Source organism: Trachypithecus francoisi, unplaced genomic scaffold, assembly GCF_009764315.1.
Source record: "Trachypithecus francoisi isolate TF-2019V2 unplaced genomic scaffold, Tfra_2.0 Lachesis_group9, whole genome shotgun sequence".
Taxonomy (NCBI): Eukaryota; Metazoa; Chordata; class Mammalia; order Primates; family Cercopithecidae; genus Trachypithecus; species Trachypithecus francoisi.
In genome coordinates, this window is record NW_022681474.1 from 26,634,339 (window position 1) to 26,657,411 (window position 23,073).

At 42.4% G+C, this 23,073-nt stretch overlaps 1 protein-coding gene and 1 pseudogene across 13 annotated transcripts in view; one reads left to right on the top strand and one right to left on the bottom strand.

Moving 5' to 3' along the window:
* Positions 1–23,073, top strand: part of KIAA1217 (KIAA1217 ortholog) — a 345,498-nt gene that overhangs the window by 76,484 nt on the left and 245,941 nt on the right. The window lies entirely within an intron of this gene.
* Positions 16,920–17,877, bottom strand: LOC117082852 (annotated as a pseudogene).

A 23,073-nucleotide genomic window follows, 5' to 3' on the forward strand; every position in this document is an offset into this window, starting at 1 on the left:
TTAGAACAATTTGAGATTTACAGAAAAACCGTGAAGATAGCACAGAGCTCCCACATACAATGTATGCAGTTTACCCTAGTATTAGCATCTTACATCAGTATGGTACATTTGTTATGATTAATGAACTAATATCAACACATTGTTATTATCTAAAGTTCATATTCATTTTTTTTTGCCGTAGTTTTTACCTATCTGTAATGTAAGTAATCATTCCATTTCAGTATACATGAATAACAAGATCAGAATTGTTAACCCATGACCTGTGGGAAAGAACTTTATCAATTAGGGTACAGTGTATTTGGACAGTTTCTTTTGTCTTTTGTCTAATAGACATGGTTTGTTTCCAACATTAATTAGGTCAGCATCTTCTCCTCATCTCCTTTCCACATACATTCACCCTCAGTGAGACTGTGTCATACGTTTGTGATACAGTTAGATTGCTTGGTGAGATCTATTCCTTAGGCTCTTGGCTATGACAACTTCTCAGACTCTCCTTATTTTTAATGACCTTGACAATTTGGAGGAGTACTGGTGAGGTCTTTTGTAGAATCTCCCTCAATGGAGACTTGTCTGATGATTTTATTATGAGTAGACTAGGGATAATATGTTTTTGGGAGGAAGATCGCAGAAATAAAAAGCCATTCTCATTATATCATTATATCACATCAAGAGTACCAATAATCTGGCCAGGCATGGTGGCTCATACCTATAATCCCAGTGATTTGGGAGGCTGAGGCAGGAGGATTTCTTGAGGCCAAGGGTTCAAGACCAGCCTGGACAATATAGTGAGACTTCACCTCTACAAAATTTTTTTTTTCAAAAAATAATACTAATAATCAACATGATTTATTGCTATAAATATTAACTTTGATCACCAGGCTGAGGAGTCTTTGTCAGGTTTCTCCACTGTAAGTCACATACCGCCCCCCCCCACCTCTTTTCTGTATTGTCCTCTTTGGAAGGAAGTCATTACATGCTATCCACACTTACGGAGTGTGCTATGTTCCCCCTCCTTCAGGGTGGAGAATCTGCATAAATTATTTGGAATTCTTTGCATGAGAAATTAGTGCTTATTTATTCCCCTGTGTTTATTTATTCAATCATTTGTTCATAAAAGTATAGACTCATGGATATTTATTTTCACTTTGGATTTGAATCCAGTGTTACTTGAATCATTTTGTTGCTGACATTGGTCCAACTTTGGCCACTGGGAGCCCTTTCAGTTGACCCCTGTGTTCCCTTGATATACCCTCTTCTCCTCTTCTTTGTGGTTTGTGGGTGTTGTGTTTTTTGTTGTTTTGTAGCTCTTCTTTATGGCACTAAAAGATACTCCAGGCTCATCTTCTGCATTTCCTGCCACAATCCTAGAATCAGACATCTCTCTAAGGAGTTCTAAACCAAGATGGGTTCTTTACTACTAAGGTGTTGCTGTTGCTGCTTCTTTTTTTTTTTTTTTTTTTTTGAGATGGAGTTTCGCTCTTGTTGCCCAGGCTGGAGTACAATGGTGCAATCATGGCTCATTGCAACCTCCGTCTTCCGGGTTCAAGCGATTCTCCTGCCTCAGCCTCCCAGGTAACTGGGATTACAGACATGTGCCACCATGCCTGGATAATTTTATATTTTTAGTAGAGATGGGGTTTCTCCATGTTGGTCCAGCTGGCCTCAAACTCCCAACCTCAGGTGATCCACCCACCTTGGCCTCCCAAAATGCTGGGATTACAGGCATGAGCCACCGTGACCAGTGTGAGGTGTTGCTTCTTTGAGGGCATTTCACTGACAGAGCAAAGAAATACATGTGTGGATACTAAACCGTGCATAGACACACATCTATATTTCCTTCTTTCTTTTGCCTTTCCCAGAATGTCATATAATTAGAACTGTACAATATGTAGCCTTTTCAGACTGGCTTCTTACACTTGGCAATATGCATTTAAGATTTGTCTATGTCTTTTTGTTGCTTAAGAGCTTTTCATTGCTTCATAAGAAACTGACAAACTGGCTGGGATGGTGGCTTATGCCTGTAAAGTAATCCCAGAAGTTTGGGAGGCCAAGGCGAGCAGATCACTTGAGGTCAGGAGTTGAGGACCAGCTTGGTCAACATGGCAAAATCCCATGTCTACTAAAAATTTAAAAATGAGCCAGGAGTGGGGGTGTATACCTGTAGTCCCAGCTACTCAGGAGGCCGAGCATGAGAATCGCTTGATTCAGGAGGTGGAGGTTGCAGTGAGCCAATATCGTGCCACTACACTTCAGCCTGAGCAACAAAGAGAGACTCCATCTCAAAAAAATAATTTAAACAAAGAAAAGAAACTGATGAACTGTCCTCTAAATTTGCTGTACCATTTTTGCATTTCCATCATCAATGAATGAGAGTTCCTGTTGCTGTGCATCCTGGTCAGCATTTGATATTATCATTTTTTGGATTTTAGTCATTATAATAGTGTGTAGTAGTATCACATTGTTATTTTAATTTGCAGTTCCCTAATAACAAATGATATTGAGCATCTTTTCTTTTCTTTTTTCTTTTCCTTTTTTTTTTTTTTAAGACGGAGTCTCACTCTGTCACCCAGGCTGGAGTGCAGTGGCACGATCTCAGCTTACTGCAGCCTCCACCTCCTGGATTCAAGCAATTCTCCTGCCTCAGCCTCCCGAGTAGCAGGAACTACAGGCACACACGACCACACCTGGCTAACTTTTGTATTTTCAATAGAGACAGGGTTTCAGCATGTTGGCCAGGCTGGTCTCAATCTCCTGACTTCAAGATCCACCCACCTTGGCCTCCCAAAGTGCTGGAATTATAGGTGTGAGCTACCGTACCCAGCTAAGCATCTTTTCTTTTTTAAAAGATATTTTAATTTTAGATTCAGGGGGTACATGTGCAGATTTGCTGCAAGGGTATTGTATGATGCTGAGGTTTCGGCTTCTATGAAACCTGTCACCCAGATAGTGAACACAGCACTCAATAGGAAGTTTTTCAGTCTTTGTTCCTCTCCCTCCCACTCTTCCCCCTTTTGGAGTCCCCAGTGTCTATTGTTTCCATAGTTATGTCCGTGTGTTTATTAGCTCCTACTTATAAGTAAGAACGTATGATATTTGGTTTTATTTCTGTGTTAATTCACTTAGGATAATGGCCTCCAGCTGCATCCATGTTGCTGCAAAGGACATGATTTTGGGTTTTTAAAAATGACTGCATAGTATTCCATGGTGTGTATGTACCCCATTTTCTCTATCCAGTGCACCACTGATGGGCCCCTGGGTTGATTCCATGTCTTTGCTGAGTTCTGTGTCTTTGTGAATAGTGTTGCAATAAACATACAAGTGCAGGCATCTTTTTGGTAGAATGTTTTATTTTCCTTTGGGTATATACCCAATAATGAGATTGCTGGGTCAAATGGTAATCCCGTTTTTAGTTCTTTGTGAAATCTCCAAATTGCTTTCCACAGGGACTGAACTAATTTATAATCCCACCAACAGTATATGAGCGTTCCCTTTTTTCTACAGCTTCGCCAACTTGTTACGTTTTGGCTTTTTAGTAATAACCATTCTGACTGGTGTGACATGGTTTCTCGTTGTGGTTTTGATTTGCATTTAATGATCAGTGATGATTAGCTTTTTTTTCATATGCCTGTCGGCCCTATGTATGTCTTCTTTTGAGAAGTGTCTGTTCATGTCTTTTGCTTACTTTTTAATGGGGTGGTTTTATTCTTGTTGAATTGTTTAAGTTTCTTATAGATACTGAATATTAGTTCTTGTCAGAGGCATAGTTTGCAAGTATTTTCTCTTGTTCTGTAGGTTGTTTAGCCTGTTGATAGTTTCTTTGGCTGTGCAGAAGCTCATCAGTTAATTAGGTTCTACTTGTCAATTTTTGTCTTTGTTGCAATTGCTTTTGAAGACTTAATCATAAACTCTTTGCCTAGGCCAATGTCCAGAGGGGTATTTCCTTGGTTTTCTTCTAGGATTTTTATAGTGTGAGGTCTTACATGTAAGTCTTTAATCCATCTTGAGGTAAGTTTTGTATATGGTGATAGGCAGAGGTCCAGTTTCATTCCTCTGCATATGGCTAGCCAGTTTCCCCAGCAGGGAGTCCTTTCCCCATGGCTTATTCTTGTAGACTTTGTTGAAGATCAGTTGGTTGTAGCTGTGCAGCTTTATTTGTAGGTTTATTTCTTATGCTGTTGGTCTACGTGTCTATTTTTGTACCAGCACCATGCTATTTTGGTTACCGTAGCCTTGTAGTACAGTTTGAAATCAGGTTAATATGTTTGTTCTTTTTGTTTAAGGTTACTTTGGCTATTCATGCTCTTTTGTGGTTCCAGAATTTTAGAATAGTCTTTTTTTCTAATTCTATGAAAACATGACGTTCACAATTTGATAGGACTAGCGTTGAATCTGTAGATTGCTTTGGGCAGTATGGACATTTTAATAATATTGATTCTTCCAATCCATTAGCATGGAATGTTTTTCCATTTGCTTGTGTTGTCTATGATTTCTTTCAGCAGTGTTTTATAGTTCTCTTTACAGAGATCTTCACCTCCTTGGTTAGATATATTAATATTTCTGGGTATTTTATTATTGTGTGTGTGTGGCTATTGTAAATGAAATTGCATTCTTCATTTGGCTCTCAGCTTGAATGCTATTGGTAGATAGAAATGCTACTGATTTTGGTATGTTGATTTCATATCCTGAACCTTACTGAAGTCGTTTATCAGGTCTGGGAGCCTTTTGGCAAAGTCTAGGTTTTTCTAGGTATAGAATTGCGTATCTTTTCATATGCTTATATGCATCTGTGTGTTCTTTGGTGAGATGGTTGTTCAGATCTTTTGCCAATTTTTTAAATTTTTTTAATTGAATTTTAAGAGTTCTTTGTATAACTTTACTTATTTTTCACAACCAAAATATTCTAAGTATTTTGAGAGACCTTAAATGTGATCATCAACTTCTTAACTTCATAGATTTTAAAAGTTAATTCAGAATAAAATTTACCCTTCCTCATTAATACACTTAATAATGCTTAGTTTCAACAAATTATATATATACACACACATACACCCATATATATATATATACGCACACACACATACACACAATCACTCCTTCAATGTGCAAGAGCAGGGCTTCATTTTGAGAAATTTCAATGCAGGAGGGAAAATTCAGTGGGAGGTACTATTACAGATTTAATTTGATGGGAAATGAGGCAGAAAGTTTCAAGGACATTATGCCCTTAATATTCTCTTCATCCTTTGCTGATTCTGGCTTTAAAAGACTTCAGAAGTCTTCCAGAGACATTTATGCATTTTCTGAAGGAACGGTAAAAATCCTAATTCTGGGTAACTTTGTTTTACTCCAAAATCTTGGTGCTAAGATTCTGTTCTGTAGTTTCTCACCAAAGCATTCTGTCCCCTTCAGGTAGTCAAATATTTGACAAAGAAAGATACCCACACCCTGTCACCTTTCCTACCTGGTGCTAATTGTAAAGGCTACCTGATCAGCGCATTTATTTCACTTTCAGTCACGGGGGATTCTAATTATGTTTCATTTAACCAAATACTACAAAATTCCTCAGTTCTTGCTTATGGATTTGGACTTCAAAGCATCTTGTCTTTACCTTTCAGAAGCTGTTCTCACTTGTTTTTTGTTTTGTTTTGAGATGGAGTCTCACTCTGTTGCCCAGGATAGAGTGCAGTTGGTGTGATCTAGGCTCACTGCAACCTCCACCTCCTGGGTTGAAGCAATTCTCCTGCCTCAGCCTCCCAAGTAACTGGGATTACAGGCGTGTGCCACACGTCTAGCTAATTTTTTGTATTTCTAGTAGAGACAGGGTTTCACCATGTTGGTCAGACTGGTCTTGAACTCCTGACCTCAAGTGATCCACCCGCCTCGACCTCCCAAAGTGCTGGGGTTACAGGCGTGAGCCACCGTGCTCGGCCATCTCACTTGTTTTGAATTAGGACACCTAGGTCAGTGAGAGCCTGTGTGAGTCAAAAACAGCCATGTTCATCTTTGAAAAAACTTAGGCCGACAAATCAAGTTTTTAATTACAGGAAATAATCACAAACTACTGGAGATGCAATTAAAGGCATTTTTCTCTGAGAGTAGCTTGTTTGTCTTTTATATTTTTCCCCAAAGCTCACTATAAAAAATACTGTGTTCTTTCATACTTATAGTCTCAACTCTGTCACTTCCTGCTGTGAGTATGGAAATAAATTTTGTTGAAATCAAAGAAATTAGTTAATAAGATTTTTTTTTTTTAGCCTGTTAGTAGAAGTCGCTTAACGTTTGTAAGGAATATTTGCTTTGCTTATAATTTAACTGAACGAGACATCTGACCTCTGCTATCTATCAAATTCATTACCTCTTTTTGGCACCCATGAACTGTCTTAAATTGTACTAGTTGAGAACTGACAAAATAAAACCATAATTCAATTTATCATACTGTTTAGGATTCAAATGTGTGAGACATATCTCACTTAATAACATGAGGGTATTTTTTCTTTTTAAATTGTTCACTCTGGCCTTTAGTAGCCACCAGGGAGACACATGAGTTTGGAAGGGCATCTCAGGTCAATCCTAAAAGCCTGCAGAAGAACTGAGCTGGCAGAATATAATCCTGCCAGTTGAAACTTAGCCAGCCTTTGAAATTATTTTCATCAGGAAAGTACTACAGGATTTTTTTTTAATGACATAGTAGACACTCTACTTAGAAGCCTACTCCCTAATTTTTTTTTTCTAGTTACTCATTTGCCAAGATGACTTGTTTATTTGAAAGTTATCATGATGGAAGTTGGATTATATGTATTATGATTGCTTTTCTTCCTGTGTATTATTTTCGTTTGAAAATGTCAAAGTATCTCACCAAGTATTTTCCTATTTTACAGACTAGTAAACTGAGTTATATGATTTTGGTGAGTTTAAGCTTCCAGGGCTAGCTCTCCATTTAGCTTTCTCTTCTACTGTTTAGTGCAGTCCATACAAAGTTAGTTGCACCATAGAACATTTTATCTGAATCCTATTCTTATTCACCATGCTTTCAGCAAATACATATTAGAGAGCACCCACATGCCGGGCAATAGAATTGCAAGTGTGGGCAGTTCCATTAACTTGCCCTCAAGCCTTAGTGGGAGAGATGGCACAGAATTGCTGTATAGGATGTGAATGCCCACTCAAGGGACAAAACATGCAGGGAGACCAGAGAAACAGAGTATGGGAACACTGGAGGGAACAAAAGGATAAGAGGCAATTGGGATCAGGGAAGGCTGAGGCTTGAAGAATGAGTTAGAGTTTGCCAGACACAGAAGAGTCCCTTGGAAGCAAAGAGATCATGGTACGTCCTGTGCAGAGTTTAATGAGCACAGTGTGTGTAGGGGACCTGCTTGGACATGAGACAGCTGGGGCCGAATCAATGAAGTACCTGGTTAAGAAGTTTGGACTTAATCCTGTAGACACTGGGAAGCAACAAAAAGGTAATTAGGGAAGTGACATATCCAATTTGCACTTTCGACAAGTCCAGTGAGAAGGGTTTGAGTTTCATCTTATTCAAAGCTGCTTCTAGATGCCCTGCAATTTATACAGCTGCCATATGTTAATCCCCTACTGTGTGCCTGGGCATGGCCATACATGTTTTCCTATACTTTTTACCCTTTTTTTCTCTACTGGCTCTTACCTGCCTCATACTATGCCAAGTTTATAAACATGTTTCAGTTTAGTATTATAAATAAAATAATAATATAAAACCATTAAGATGAATATATTGCCATTGCTGTTGCATTCAGCAACTAGGAGACCCTGCAAATTTAGGAAGTGCTGGTTCAGTGGAGGGCACAGGCCCCGGGGTGGTGACTGATTGAGAGGTCAGGAAGGGGACATGGGAATGTAGATGCTCCTTCTGGAAGCTGGACAGTGAAAGGAAGGAGTTAACTAGTGAAGGTTGTAAGATGTGTGGGCCCTACAGAGGCCTGAGAGGAGAGATTCTGAAGGCATGGAAACAGTTAGTGGGTGGATTTGCTTTTAAGAGGGGAAAGAGGAGGAAAAGGTGGAGGAGGAGGGATGAAAATATTTTTTCCACTGCGAATGATGGAAGATTGGAGTTGGGGCTGAATTGTCTTCATGGAGGAGGAGGAGGAGAAGGAGGAGAAGGAGGAGGAGGAGGAAGTTGGAGAAGGTTTACTGCTTGCCTTCAAATTTTCCAACAAAGATCTTCCACTGATAATGGGAGAAGAGGTTGATGAGGAAGGAGACTGGAGAGAAGGGACAGGCTTGAGGGAGTTTCCCTGTGGGAAGGAGAGGAGAATGGTGAGAAGGATTGTCACTAGGGCCCTGGCAAGGGTAGGGATCACTGGTAGGTACTCTCAGTAATGACCAGCGACCCAGTGTGGGAACAGGAAAGGATGCTGGGACCCCCTGGGATTGAGATTGGGCTGTGTGGGGGTCATAGGAGGGAAGGTAAGTGGTCAGAGGAGGTGAAGGCTTTGAGAAAAGTATGGGCAAGTGCTAGATCGTGGCACCCAGCCTCTTTAGGAGTAGGCCGAAAGAAGATACAGGTGGTCAAAGATTCGGGGATTGTGGGAACCAATAGGTTGTGATCAAAAGCAAAGAGAATAGAATTGAAGATTTCAGACGTAGAGTAACAGTTCTGAGCAATACTAAGCTCCAAGGGATGGCGGTTCATGTGCAGATGCCAGGCAAGAGTCCTAGGAGATAAGGAGGCCAAAAAACCTGGAAACCAAGGAACCTGGAGGCCAAAGAACCTGGAGGTGAGAAGCCTTGTCCTAAGGGCCCTGAAACCCTCAGGGTGGTGGCAGAAATTGGAAGGAAGAGAGAGTGGGAGTAGAACTCCCAAATCATCAATGAACAGTGAGCTCATTATTTGCATAAGAGCGAGGATTAATGGGAAATGTGCTCCCCAGAAGAAAGCTTCTTACTTGCATTAAAAATATTAAGAGTAACTCTTGGCCGGGCGCGGTGGCTCAAGCCTGTAATCCCAGCACTTTGGGAGGCCAAGACGGGCGGATCACGAGGTCAGGAGATCGAGACCATCCTGGCTGACACGGTGAAACCTCGTCTCTACTAAAAAAATACAAAAACTGGCCGGGCGAGGTGGCGGGCCCCTGTAGTCCCAGCTACTCGGGAGGCTGAGGCAGGAGAATGGCATGAACCCGGGAGGCGGAGCTTGCAGTGAGCTGAGATCCGGCCACTGCACTCCAGCCTGGGTGACAGAGCGAGACTCCGTCTCAAAAAAAAAAAAAAAAAAAAAAAAGAGTAACTCTTAAAACATGATTTTAATCACAATTTCTCTCAATGCATTTTAGAGTTCTGGAAAATCACAAGTGTCCCAAAGTAGAAATTGATTGGAATTGTGAAAGTATACTGAAAATTGTACCTGCAAATATTACCTATCATTCATCTCTCAGGTGAGATTGTATGAGTTTAAAAAAAACAAAAGTTCTTTTTTACTAACTTTCACCTTATCACAATAATGCAACAGGAAGAGAGTTTCAGCAAAGCATAATATAAACAGATGTCTCTCTTTTTTTTTTTCTTCAGACGGAGTCTTGCTCTATCACCCAGGCTGGAGTGCAGTGGCGTGATCTCGGCTGACTGCAACCTCCACCCCCAGATTCAAGTGATTCTCCTGCCTCAGCCTCCCAAGTAGCTGGGGTTACAGGCACCCACCACCAAGCCTGGCTGATTTTTGTAATTTTAATAGAGGCAGGATTTCACCATCTCAGAAAAAGAAAACTTCCCTCAATCATTTCACTTCTACCTCCCACTCCTCTTTGGAGTGTGAGGACACTTGTAAGGCAGCCTGTGGGGACAGTAACTTTTAGGTTGTGTCCTGTCCAGTAGTGGGCTTTCATCAGAAGTATGCTTTTGGTCACACTACACCATTTTTTTATACCACCGTAGGATTGACAAACAGCATTCACCCATTTCATTTTGCTTTACTACTCCGATTTGGAGAAGAAAAAAAAATCTAAGGATTACGTTTCTCTTGCAGATTTTTTAGATCAACAGCTGTTATTTAAATACAGGGAATCCTGAAAGTCTAAGACTGAAAAATGCAGGTTCCTTTTATATATGTTAAATTCTCCCATATACACATGGGTCTATAAATAAAGCATAATAAATAGGTGGCCCCTACCCTTGCAGTTGTATACAGAAACTAGACCCTGAAATAAAATGAAACAACATTGGAGGATTTTTGTTGAGTGGATTAAAAATTCAATAATACTTGAAAACTTTGTCCAGATCTTCAACAGAGATACTTGGATGAGTTTTCTGGCTTTTCTAATCAGGAAAGGCTTGTTGAAGAATTAAAGGAGATATGATTGGGAAAATAAAGCACAATACAAAATTTTTCTGGATTATTATGAATAGAAAGGGACCCCAAAGGATTAAGTGGATGTAGTTTGCAGTTAAGGTTAAGTGGTCATGGCAGTTTACTGTGGACATTGTTTAACTGATGGAAAACTCCAAAACATCGACCCAGGAACTGAAGTAGACCAATGTGGACCAATCACTTAGAGCTCAGAATTAACCACTGTATTTCTCTAGTCCAAATACCCATTCCTCTTCCCTGGAACCTCAGGCTGGCCACACAAACTTTCTTGAAAATTCTTATGATTCTGCCTCTACAGGAAGGCCATTTGCCTCACTCATCAAAAGTATTAGGGGTTTATTCTGCATAACCATGACCAGGTTAAAGAGAAGGAGAAGGAGGTCATGAGGGTTCTTACATTCCATCTTGAGTCAAACATCTCCTGTTACCCTCTGAAAAGCGGCACAATTTGCCCCAGAGTTTTTTTTTTGTTGCATATCTACTATGGAATTACATTTATAGCTAATGTATTAACTCCAAAAATGGAGAAACCCATTGCTCTGCTGTTTTCATGGTAAGGAAAAACTGCTGAGTCATGATTGATGTGGGCTGTTTCAAGAGTTCCCAGCGATTGAAGATAAATGCTTAGGATATTGCAGCCTGAGTGGGAGGCACTGCAAAGTGTAGCCGCTACTTGAAGTTCTTCAGTGTGAGTGGAGAGGGAATACTGAGCACGTCCTGGATTAGGAAAAAAAAGAAGAAAGGTGGCCTGAAATATGATCTAAGTATATCTGGAAATATGCAGACATCTAATACTTTAGTTGCAGCACTCTGTGAACCAGAAGCCCAACTTCTACATGCTGCAAGCTGCACTTCAAAATGCACCCAAAATGCATGCTCAGGAAGTTGTTTTTTGTTTTTGTTTTGTTTCTGAGACAGAGTCTCCCTCTGTCACCCAGGCTGGAGCGCGGTGGCATGATCTTGGCTCGCTGCAACCTCTGCCTCCCGGATTCAAGCAGTTCTCTTGCCTCAGCCTCCCGAGTAGCTGGGATTATAGGCATGCGCCAACACGCCTGGCTAATTTTTTGTTGTTGTTGTTTGATTTTGTTTTTAGTAGAGACAGGATTTCACCACATTGGCCAGCCTGGTCTTGAGCTCCTGACCTCAAGGGATCAGCCATCGTCGGCCTCCCAAAGTGCTGGGATTACAGGCGTGAGCCACCATGCCTGGCTGGGACGTCTTTTTTAATGGCAATAACCAAATGAACTCTCTTGACCTTGCTGCTTCTGCAGGCACTGCCCCACCCCTATACCTTCCACTCTAGAGGAAAGCACCTGGCATTTAGCATCTTTACACCCAGGAAACAACAGATATACTCAGGGACTTTTCCTCTAGCTTGTAACCAGGGATGGCTGTTGGGCATGGCAGCCATCAGCTTGAGAGTGGCTCAGCTTAAAAGCTTTCATTGATCTCTGCCCTGAGCATTGCCCTTTGGACTTGGAGTTCCAGGATGTCTTGTGTCTGTGCTTCAGCATCTGAAGCCCCTTGTTGTCTGTTCTTAAGGTAGACTTCATTATCAATGGTGTGTCTTAAATTAATAGCTTCTCTCTATTGGCTATTTACCTGCCACAGCTGACAGGAAGGTTCTCAGTCCCGAGTGCCTGTTAATGAAGCTCACAGACGGAGTGCAGAAACCCTTTGCAAGATCTGTTTTGCCAGCTTGCTGGTGTCCTGGCATGAAGGTCTCCGACCGATGTCTTTGAAATAGTTCCTTTCCACATGGGGTGGACTGACCGCCTTGGGGCTCTACCTTTGCCTCCTTGGTTCAGGCAGTTTGGTGCCATTTCATGTACATTTCACTCTTTTTCCCTACTAACTTCTCAGTTTAAATTATTGATGTGATTGCCTACCTAGACATCTAATTCTTTCAACAGGCAGTGGTTTACAGTCTTCAGTTTCTTTATGATCATCAAGACGGGGATTGAACAACTGGCACCTTCCCTGTCTGTCCATCGAGGGGCATGTGTTTGATGTGTGTGGATGCTACTTTCATTAGGCAAGTTAATGGCAGTTACCTAAGTTCACATTGAGTTGGAAATAGATCACTGTGTATGCATTTAGTAAACACAAATGTAGTCAGTGGATCTGTATCCTTAACAGAACATGGTTCTGCTGCACTGTACACTTCAACCAACTGCTTCAGAGCAAGCTTTTTCCTTAGAAGAGTTTTCATTTAATTAGGATTTAGAAAGAAACATGGAAACTTTAAGATCTCCTTTTAGTTTTCCGCATACTTCGGAGACTTCTGATGTCTCCTACAGGGACAGGAAAGGAGTCAAGGGTCTGAAACTCTAAGACCTGAAAGGCAAGTGCAATTCGGACACTGTCCACATTGCCAGGGTGTCAAATCACACATACCCTGCCTGAAAATCTGGAAATTGGAGAATTTAAAATGACAGTATTTTCTAATGTGGAACACCTTGCATTCTCCCACTCTGTAAACTACTATTTTGGAGGCAGCCCCTCTTACTGTATTTTAAAACCAGATGCTTTTCTCTGGAAATACTAGAAATATATCTCTTCTGGGATGACCTAAAACCGACATAGTATTGGGCATTGAAGTAAGGGGAAATATGGTCAGTGAAGCTAAGACCTCCTCTTCTGAGAATGAAAGATGACTGAGTACTTTGTGTTAGGTGGGACACTATTTGTTAACAGAGAACTTACATCTTAAGTCTCTTAAAATAATTATAGCATCTCTTAGTTATTTCCAGCATAATCCAGGAGTGAGCATTCTAAGAACATCATCTTACAACTTTTAATTAATAGATCTGTCTTGCTCTAACCCTTAAAGAAATGCTGGTAACTGCTTGTCAAATGAGGAAAAGATGGGTCATTATTCAAGTAAGATCCAATATGGGAAACTCAGATATAAATAGTTCAGCATTTTCGTTTCTTATCAAAGATTTATGACTGTGTCTATTTGAGGATTTATTTCTTCTAGACTATTTCAGGAGCCTCTTCACTGGTCTTTCAGCCTCTATTTCCTTTCCTCCGCCCTTTGTTTCTCCCACTGCTCTGAGGACAGTTGTAATAAAGCTCAGTTCTAGACTTCTTGACTCGTGTCCTGGGTGCTTCCCCAGATGTTCTCAGGCCAATTTCTCAGGCCCCTGTTTCACCATTTTATCCACAGCTCCAGCAGGCATTCCCTCCCGGTGGAACTTCTCCCTCTTCACCTGAGGGTTAGGGGTCTTTTTGTTGACACTGGTCCCTCTGCCAGACATCCTGTCCCTTCTGTACCTCCCTATTGCTACCAATCCTTCCTTCACTAGGAACTCAACCTAAATGCCACCTTCTTCATCCCAGACGTACTACCACTCCTGAGCCAGGAGTAATTAATTATTTGACCTGTTGCATCACCCTTACGGCACATGGCTCTTCTGTTTGGTTTGGAAAAAAATGTATCTCCTTATGCAAATTGTAAGTTCTTTGAAGGCAGTTTCCATGTTTAATTATTTTATTCCCTAATGTGCCTTAGTACTCAAAATGCCCTTTGCTGGCCAGCAGTAAGGACGTCACCTGGGACATTGCTCAGAAACAGGCTGTCAGCCCCCAACTGATATGTGTGATCAGAATTCACATTTTTTTTCTTTTTTCCTTTTGGAGACAGGGTCTTGCTCTGTTGCCTGGGCTGGAGTGCAGCAGCACAATCATTGCTCACTGCAGCCTTGACCTCCTGGCTCAAGCGATCCTCTCTCCTCAGCCTCCTGAGTAGTTGACTTTACAGGTGCACATCATCAAACCCAGTTAATTTTTAAGTTTTTTTGTAGAGAAGTCTCTCTATGTTCCCCAGGTTGGTTGGTCTCAAACTCCTGGCCTCTCAAGCCGTCCTCCTGCCTAGGCCTCCCAAAGTGCTGGAATTACAGGAGTGAATCACTAGGCCCGGCCAGGTTCCACATTTTAACAAGGGGGCCTCCAGGTGATTCCAATGCACCTAAGTTGGGAGTAGTTCTGGCTTTGTACATTGCACAGAACCTTGTATAAAGCACAGACTCCCTGGATATCTATTGAACAACTAATGGATACATCACATTAAAAGTTGAGTTTCTTTTTTTTTTTTTTTTTGAGATGGAGTCTCGCTCTGCCGCCTGGGCTGGAGTGCAGTGGCCGGATCTCAGCTCACTGCAAGCTCCGTCTACCGGGTTCATGCCATTCTCCTGCCTCAGCCTCCCGAGTAGCTGGGACTACAGGCGCCCGCCACCACGCCCGGCTAGTTTTTTGTATTTTTTAGTAGAGACAGGGTTTCACCGCGTTAGCCAGGATGGTCTCGATCTCCTGATCTTGTGATCCGCCCCTCTCGACCTCCCAAAGTGCTGGGATTACAGGCTTGAGCCACCGCGCCCGGCCTATATATTTGGTAACCCTGCTCACGATTATGGACCCTTCCTTTTTTTTTTTTTTTGAGACGGAGTCTCGCTCTTCCAGGCTGGAGTGCAGTGAGGCGATCTCTGCTCACTGCAAGCTCCGCCTCCCGGGTTTACGCCATTCTCCTGGCTCAGCCTCCCGAGTAGCTGGGACTACAGGCGCCCGCCACCTCGCCCGGCTAGTTTTTCGTATTTTTTAGTAGAGACGGGGTTTCACCGTGTTAGCCAGGATGGTCTCGATCTCCTGACCTCGTGATCCGCCATCTCGGCCTCCCAAAGTGCTGGGATTACAGGCTTGAGAGAAAAAAAAAGGCCGGGCTCGGTGGCTCAAGCGTGTAATCCCAGCACTTTGAGGGGCCGAGGGGGCGGATCACGAGGTCAGGAGATCGAGACCATCCTGGCTAACATGGTGAAACCCCGTCTCTACTAAAAAATACAAAAAACTAGCCGGGCGTGGTGGTGGGCACCTGTAGTCCCAGCTACTCGGGAGGCTGAGGCAGGAGAATGGCATGAACCCAGGAGGCGGAGCTTGCAGTGAGCTGAGATCCGGCCACTGCACACCAGCCCGGGTGGCAGAGCGAGACTCTGTCTCAAAAAAAATAAATAAATAAAAAATAAAAGTTGAGTTTCTTCTCATTGACTTCGAGGTAGGTTACCTCATAATTACTCAAACGTAGAAAATGTAACCCAACATGTATCGTTTTCCTGTGACCATTTTGAGTCTTAAAAACATGGAGGTTCTTTTCTTCTTTTAAAATCTTGGATTTATTACTTCGGGTCACCTTTGGTAGTTTTTCTTTCTTTCATTTTTTATATACCCTCACTGGGTAGTGTTTGGCCTTAGCAGAGAAGGATAGAGAGAAAGCTTGCTAATTGGGTCTAAATACAGATTATGTGCAAAAGAAGAAATTGCTAACATCTAAAAATAAGCACTCTACACGTGTATAGTTTTATAATCTTATCAGCTGTGATCTTCAGCACCAAGTAAGCGGCAGCTACAGGAGGATGGTCTCTGTCGCTGTCAAAACCTGAGTATTCCAACTCTCACTTACTTGATACCAACCACAGAAGGACATGAGACTGTAATACACTGGGATTTTCAAAATGCGAAAGAATTTGATATTCCAGTCTTATTAGCTGTCTAGGAATAAAACAAGAGTGGGGAGAAACATATAAAGTAAGGAGGAATAAGTGTCTACAGCTAAAACCAGGCAAAAGGACCACCCACTATGGCGTATTGTGAAAATTTATGGGGCTACTTTTGTTTGTCACAATAATTGGAGCAGTTGGTTGAAGGATACAGTGCAGCAGAGCCATATTCTGTTAAGGAAACAGATCCGCTGACTAAATTTATGTTTACTAAATGCATACTCAGTGGTCTGTTTCCTCCTCAGTGTGACGTAAGTAACTACCATGAATTTACCTAATGGAAGTAGCATCCACACACATCCAACACATGCCCCTTGATGGACAGACAGGGAAGGTGCCAGTTGCTCAGTCCCCATCCCAATGATCATAAAGAAACTGCAGTCTTTAGGCTGGGGGCAGTGTCTCATGCCTGTAATCCCAGCACTTTGGGAGGCCAAGGCAGGTGGATCACCTGAGGTCAGGTCAGGAGTTCGAGATCATACTGGCCTAGATGGTAAAACCCTGTCTCTACTAAAAATACAAAAATTACCGGGGCATAGTGGCGCATGCCTGTAATCCCAGCTACTCAGGAGGCTGAGGCAGGAGAATCGCTTGAAGCTGGGAAGTGGAGGTTGCAGTGAGCTGAGATCTTGCCACTGCATTCCAGCCTGGTCAACAGAACAGGACTGTCTCAAAAAATAAAAAATTTAGAAATTTAAAGAAAGAGAAACTGGAGTCTTTAAATGACTCCCTGTTAAAAGAGGCAGATGTCTGAGTGGACAATCACATCAAGAACTGTAACTGAGAGAAGCTAGTATGGGAAAAAAGTGAAATGTACATGAAACAGGACAAAGGCCAGGGATACTAGATACTTTGCAAGGCGTAAGATAGTCTCATACTGTGAAGAAGTGTCACTTGTGACTGTGACTTTAGAACATCTGGCCTGACATTTTGGGGGTGAAAAAGTGTTTATATTACTGGACTCAAAATATTTTTTTTTTCTGTCTGTAAGTTTATTGCCTATATCTGAAAATCATAGAAAATTATTTGGTTTAGCTCTCAGCAGCCCGCTTCTGAGCTCTGAGGAAGCTTGCCTTCTTTTGAGCTACCCAATCCTTCTTCTAAGCAAGGGACATTTTGGGACGGTTCCACCTCTTCTTTTTAACTTCTTTCTTGGGCTTCTTTTCATAGACTGGATTCTCTCATATAGCAGCATGAGCTTTCTTATACATCTCCTCCATCATGTCTGGAGTTACACTGTTCTTTATGTGTTGAGAGAACTGTTTCTTGTAAGTATCTTCATCTTCTTCCATTAAGTAGCACATGTAATGTGCAACATTCTGGCCCATGATTGCTTCTGGTGTACTTCTGCATTAAATTCCTTGCTTTCAGAATCATAACCAGGGAATTGTTTGATACTGTGAGGGATAGACAAGCCTCCATCCACAGCTTCCTTCAGGCGCCAAGAACTTTATTGCCAGTGGTAGTTCTGGCAAGGCCTTCATCCAAATAGCAGGTAAAGGCACCTGGCTGACCATCAATGCTTTCCACCTTTTATTCATCGCCAATCAACTCCACTTGGCCTTCATAGATCTTGTCCATGCCAAACCTATTGAGAAGGCTGCGGGCCAGCAGCAGGCCAGTACAATATGCAGCAGCATAATTTGTCAGGCCAACCTTCACACCATATTTTGGCAGTTCGTGTGCATATGCTGCGCAGACTATCATATTCCCCTCTATACGGGCATAAGCAATCTGACAAATGGTATCTCTGTTTGTTACACGAACTATCATCCTGTATTTGGGTGTGTTGTATTTATTTTTATCCTATATCACCAAGCGTTTCCGAGCATAGTAATCAGTTTTACCCTCTCGTCATCTCCTAAATTTCACTTGGTATCTCTTAAAGTAGGCCTTATTCTTAACAACTTTAACAAACCCCATCCTGCGGAACAGAGACCCGCATCCGCGGCTCGACAGAGACCTACAGGCCCAGCGGCGCTAGTGGGGGGAAAAGGGCTAAAAATATTTTTTATATAAACAGAAATTAAATATATGCTAAATTTTTCAGGAATGCAGTTACCTTTTCAATTGAGAGGATATTGTTCTTTGTTTTGTTTAGAACTTTACTACACAGTAATATCTCTGCTCATATCAGTGTGCATGTATAACTATTGAATTCACACTGCTACTACTTAGAGGTAGCTCCTGATGTCACTGTACCTGAGAATTTGTATATTGAAATGTTCCTTATTTGTTCATAAATTTTTCTTTCTTTTTTTCTCCTTTATATAATAGGATATTGTATTGATTTTTTACAAATGTATGTGACTAAGCAAATTTTTAAATAATTATATCTCAGGATATAAAAAGAGGCCTTGTGTCTGATGGGCTTGAGAATTGCCGGCATGGACAGCCTCATTAGTTCTTGTCTTAAGGCAGAGGATAATAAAAGTTAAAGGTTCAGACTTAATCAGAGTGCTAGAAAAAAGAACAGCGAGCCGGGCGCAGTGGCTCACATCTGTCATCCCAGCACTTTGGGAGGCCGAGGTGGGCGGATCACCTGAGGTCAGGAGTTTGAGACCAGCCTGGTCAACATGGCGAAACCCTGTCTCTATTAAATATACAAAAATTAGCTGGGCATGGTGGTGCCTGTCTATAGTCTCAGCTACTCAGGAGGCTGAGATGGGAGAATCACTTGAACCCGGAAGGCAGAAGCCGTGGTGAGCCAAGATCACACCACTGCACTCCAGCCTGGGCGACAGAGGAAGACTCTATCTCAAAAAAAAGAAAAGAAAAGAAAAGAAATAGCAAGAACATGTCCCACAGGAAAAGAAGCTGGGAGAAAATCATGAAGGGAATTCATGTATTGGGCAACTTGTCAGAATGGACAGAGCTTGGGCTCGGGAATTAATGCATGAGTTTGGCACTCTTCTCTCAACTTTCAGAATTCAACTGTCCTGAATTCTGGCTTCTAGGGGTCCCCGCAGGGTCAGAATGAATATTAGAGATAATGACCTTAAAATACCTAGCACAGAGTTGCAAAAATGTTACACATTGTAAATAATATACATAATAACACTAATGCCATCTGGCTCTTAAAAATGGAAAATGATGAAGCTGTCTTACTGGCTTTTAGAGAAGTTGACCGAGTTTTCTACAATTGCTCATGGCTGGATTTTGGGACCAGGCTCTAAAATCCAGGTTCTTTAGATTATTTTGAGCCTAATAAACAACTGTAGGTTTGACCTGACTTGAATCACTCTCTCCCTCTAAAATTCCCTGGACTCTTGCTTTGTCCATACAGAACCCGTCCATCAAATTACACCAAATATCACACAATCCTGTGGCTTTCTCATGGCAACACAAGTGCCTTTGACATGTGAGCTCTTTCCTTTTTTTCTGGAAACAGGGTCTTGCTCCGTTGCCCAGGCTGTGATCACAGCTCACTGCAGCCTTGACCTCCCTGGCTCAAACCTCAGCCTCCCAAGTAGCTGAAACCATAGGCATGCACCACCACACCTGGCTAATTTTTTAATTTTTTTGTAGAGACAGAATCTCCCTATGTTGCTCAGGCTGGTTTCAAACTCCTGAGTTAATGCTGTCTTCTCACCTTGGCCTCCCAAAGTACTGGGATTACAGGCATGAGCCACCGCACTCAGTCTAGATTTTTCCTTTTCAATAGTCACTTTTATGCTTATGAATAAACTACAATTTTATGAAGGCGGTGGGTGCTGGAGGGATCCTTACAGCCCTGGTGCTTCCTCTGTGGGTTCAGCCTGCCCTGTGAACTAATGAAATGTAACTGGTGTGGTGCTCCCTCCCACTTAGACTTCTCTCTCTGAACAAACTGCCTCTGTTTTCCTTCCCTTTGGTCCCCCAGAACCTGTGCAAGCTCCAAGTCCAGCAACAACTTTTCTCCTAGATTCTTTACTGCTTGTTCAATTCCAGATGCAAGAGATATAGCTTCACTGGTGCTTCTGATCTTCTTATGGTTTTTCTGTTGCCGCAGGGGTAGTCACCAAGCTTTTGCTCAAACACTGAAACACTCAAACTACGTACAGAGAGATGCTTTACCAGTTACTCACCTTCCTCATTGGGCATCTGCAGAGACTCCTAGAGACAATATGAGTTATGAATTTTGCATTCAAAATCTTTTAAATTGATAACAAAGTGAATCTGTCCCACAGTGCAAAGAGATCACTGCTTGGTCAGTTTCCTTTTGGGAGAACTATTTCTGATTTTTTTTTTAAGTGAAATGCTAGTTATTAGAAAAGTAGCCACATGGCCCCCTGAGTCTGTTCAGATCTTTTGGTCCATTTTCCTTCTCCTCTTCCACACCCCTCAATTTGCTTGTCACATGTGTTCCAGATTCCTTCTGTTCTTGTCTTTGGCAGGATCATCTTGAATTAAGAGTAGTGTAAATATATCCTGCCTCTGTTTCTACTGTGAAGGCCCCTCTCTCTGCGTTTCCTGCATAGTTTCCTTAGGCTGTTCTGTGCATTTTGGGTGGCGTCTACATTCTTTTATTTTTTTTAGATAGAGTCTCACTCTGTCACCCAGGCTGGAGTGCAGTGGCACGATCTTGACTCACTACAGCCTCCACCTCCCAAGTTCAAGCCATTCTCCTGCCTCAGCCTCCCAAGTAGCTGGGACTAGAGGCAGGCACCACCGCACCCGGCTAATTTTGTATTTTTAGTAGAGACGGGGTTTTACCATATTGGCCAGGCTGGTCTTGAACCCCTCACCTCAAGTGAATTCGTCTGTTTGTTTGTTTATTGAGACAGAGTTTCACTCTGTTGCCCAGGCTGGAGTGCGGTGGTATGATCTCAGCTCACTGCAACCTCTGCCTCCCGGATTCAAGCAATTCTCGTGCCTCAGCCTCCCAAATAGCTGGGATTACAGGCAACAGCCACCATGCCCGGCTAATTTTTGTATTTTTAGTAGAGACGAGGTTTCACCATGTTGGGCAAGCCTGTCTTGAACTCTTGACCTCAAGTGATCCGCCCACCTCAGCCTCCCAAAGTGCTGGGATTACAGGCGTGAGCCCCCGCGCCTGGCCAGGTCTGCATTCCTAGTGCCACTTTTGGACCTGGCAATCTCAGACAACAAAATTCAGTGCAACTGGGGCAGATAAGTGCCCCCTGCTCTCACATTTCTCTTTAGTCTTGGCATCTTCAAGTTAGACCCAGGTCATTATTTTTGTATCAATGACATTTCATCATGCAATAAATACTGAGGTGTTAAAAACACCAAAAAAGCCCTAAAAATGCCGAGAAAATTATCCAAAGCATTTAATATGAAGGAAGATACATTTTCACATCTCTTTTCAAATATAAATTGATTATAAAGCATATTGCGTGACTTCAAGCCTAAGGTTTTCTGTATCTGGAAAACTGAAATTTAATTGCAGCCTTCTCCATGTCACCATAGTGCCACGCACAGCATAGCGCTCAGTGCCCCAGGCACCTTCTAACTTCCATTCCCAAACAGATCTTCCCTCCTCACCATTCCTCAAACCCCAGCCATCTCCACCTGCTGACACTGTAGCTTCATCCCCAGATCACTTCATCTTAAAGTGATTTTCCCTTTTCTGGATTCCAAGAAGGACTTTGCTTGCAAAAATGTTTATTCTTTTTAAAAAAAAAAAAAGGCAACAGAAGTTCTACAATTAATCTTTTCTTATAAGTAGACTTTATTTTTTAGAACAGGTTGGCCAGGCACAGTGGCTCACATCTGTAATCCCAGCACTTTGGGACGCCAAGGCAGGCAGATCATCTGAGGTCAGGAGTTTGAGACCAGCCTGGCCAACATGGTGAAACCCCATCTCTACTAAAAATACAAAAATTAGCTGAACGTGGTGGCGCTCACCTGTAATCCCAGTTATTTGGGAGACTGAGGCAGGAGAATCGCTTGAACTGGGGAGGCGGAGGCTGCGCGGTGAGCCAAGATCACACCACTGCAGTCCAGCCTAGGTAACAGATTAAGACTCCATCTTGAAAAGAAAAAAGAGGAGAGGGGAGGGGAGGGGACTGAAACAGATTAAGACTCCATCTCAAAGAAAGAAAAGAAAAGACCGAGAGACAGCAAACGAGACATAGGGTTTATCGGGGGAACTTACGTACAGGGACGGTCCAGTGGTGGCAGGTTGGACAGGAGAACCACTATCATTTGTAAAAAGCTTACAGTTTATATAGCATTTTCACTTAGCACCCTCCACCTAGCAACCTCCATTTAACCCAAAACAAAGGGCCTTGATCCCCTGTATGACCTGCGTTTCAAGAGACAGGCCAGGGGTTCGGATATCCATCATGGATAAGGAGTGAATCCCTGAGTTGGCCACTCCTGGATTCCTTAGCTCAGAACTCTGAAAGTACATTCTTCTTGCTCATGGAATCATTCTCAGGGCATGCCTAGGTTAAGTTACTGCTGTCAGGTGCATCTGTATCCACTCCCTAATGTGTTGCTCTTTTATGAGTGAATTACCTTTAATTTGGCATTATGTTTTCTATGTCCATGCTGTGCTTCTCTTTTATTCTTATTTATTCAGTGTATATTTCTTAAGGTCATATTAGGCACTGCTGTGTAGGTCTGGAAAAACAGGGAACACACAAAGTACCTGCCTTCTTAGTGCCAGCATTTCAGAGAAAAGAGGCAGGTGACACACAAATAAATAGATGGCATGGGGTATAAGCACTCTGAAAAAAAAATAACACAGTGTAAGGGAAATCAACACAGGATACTTGAAAGAGACGGCCTTCTGGATGAAAGGACAATTTGAGCAGACACCAGGGAGCAGTGAGGTAGGAGGTGGCCATGTGGATATCTGTCTAGTGGAAGAGCCCAGAAGGCAGAGGAAATAAGACAAGTTAGACAGTTAAGACCAAGGCCTTAGGTGGGATGGCAGGATGGCTACATGGGACTGAGGGACCGTATGAGGGTGGGCTGGGGGTGGGACCATAGTCAAGGTCAAGGTCATGTAGGGTCTTATAGGCTGTGGTAAAGACTTGAATTTTTACTCTGAGTAAGAGGGGAATTCATTGGCTTTTTATTTTTCTAGGAATGGGGTCTTGCTCTGTCACCCAGGCTGGAGTGCAGTGGCTCAATCATAGCTCGCTGCAGCCTCAAACTCCTGGGCTCCAGCGATCCTCCCATATCAGCCTTCCTAGTAGCTGGGACTACAGTGCACACCACTAAGCCCAGTTA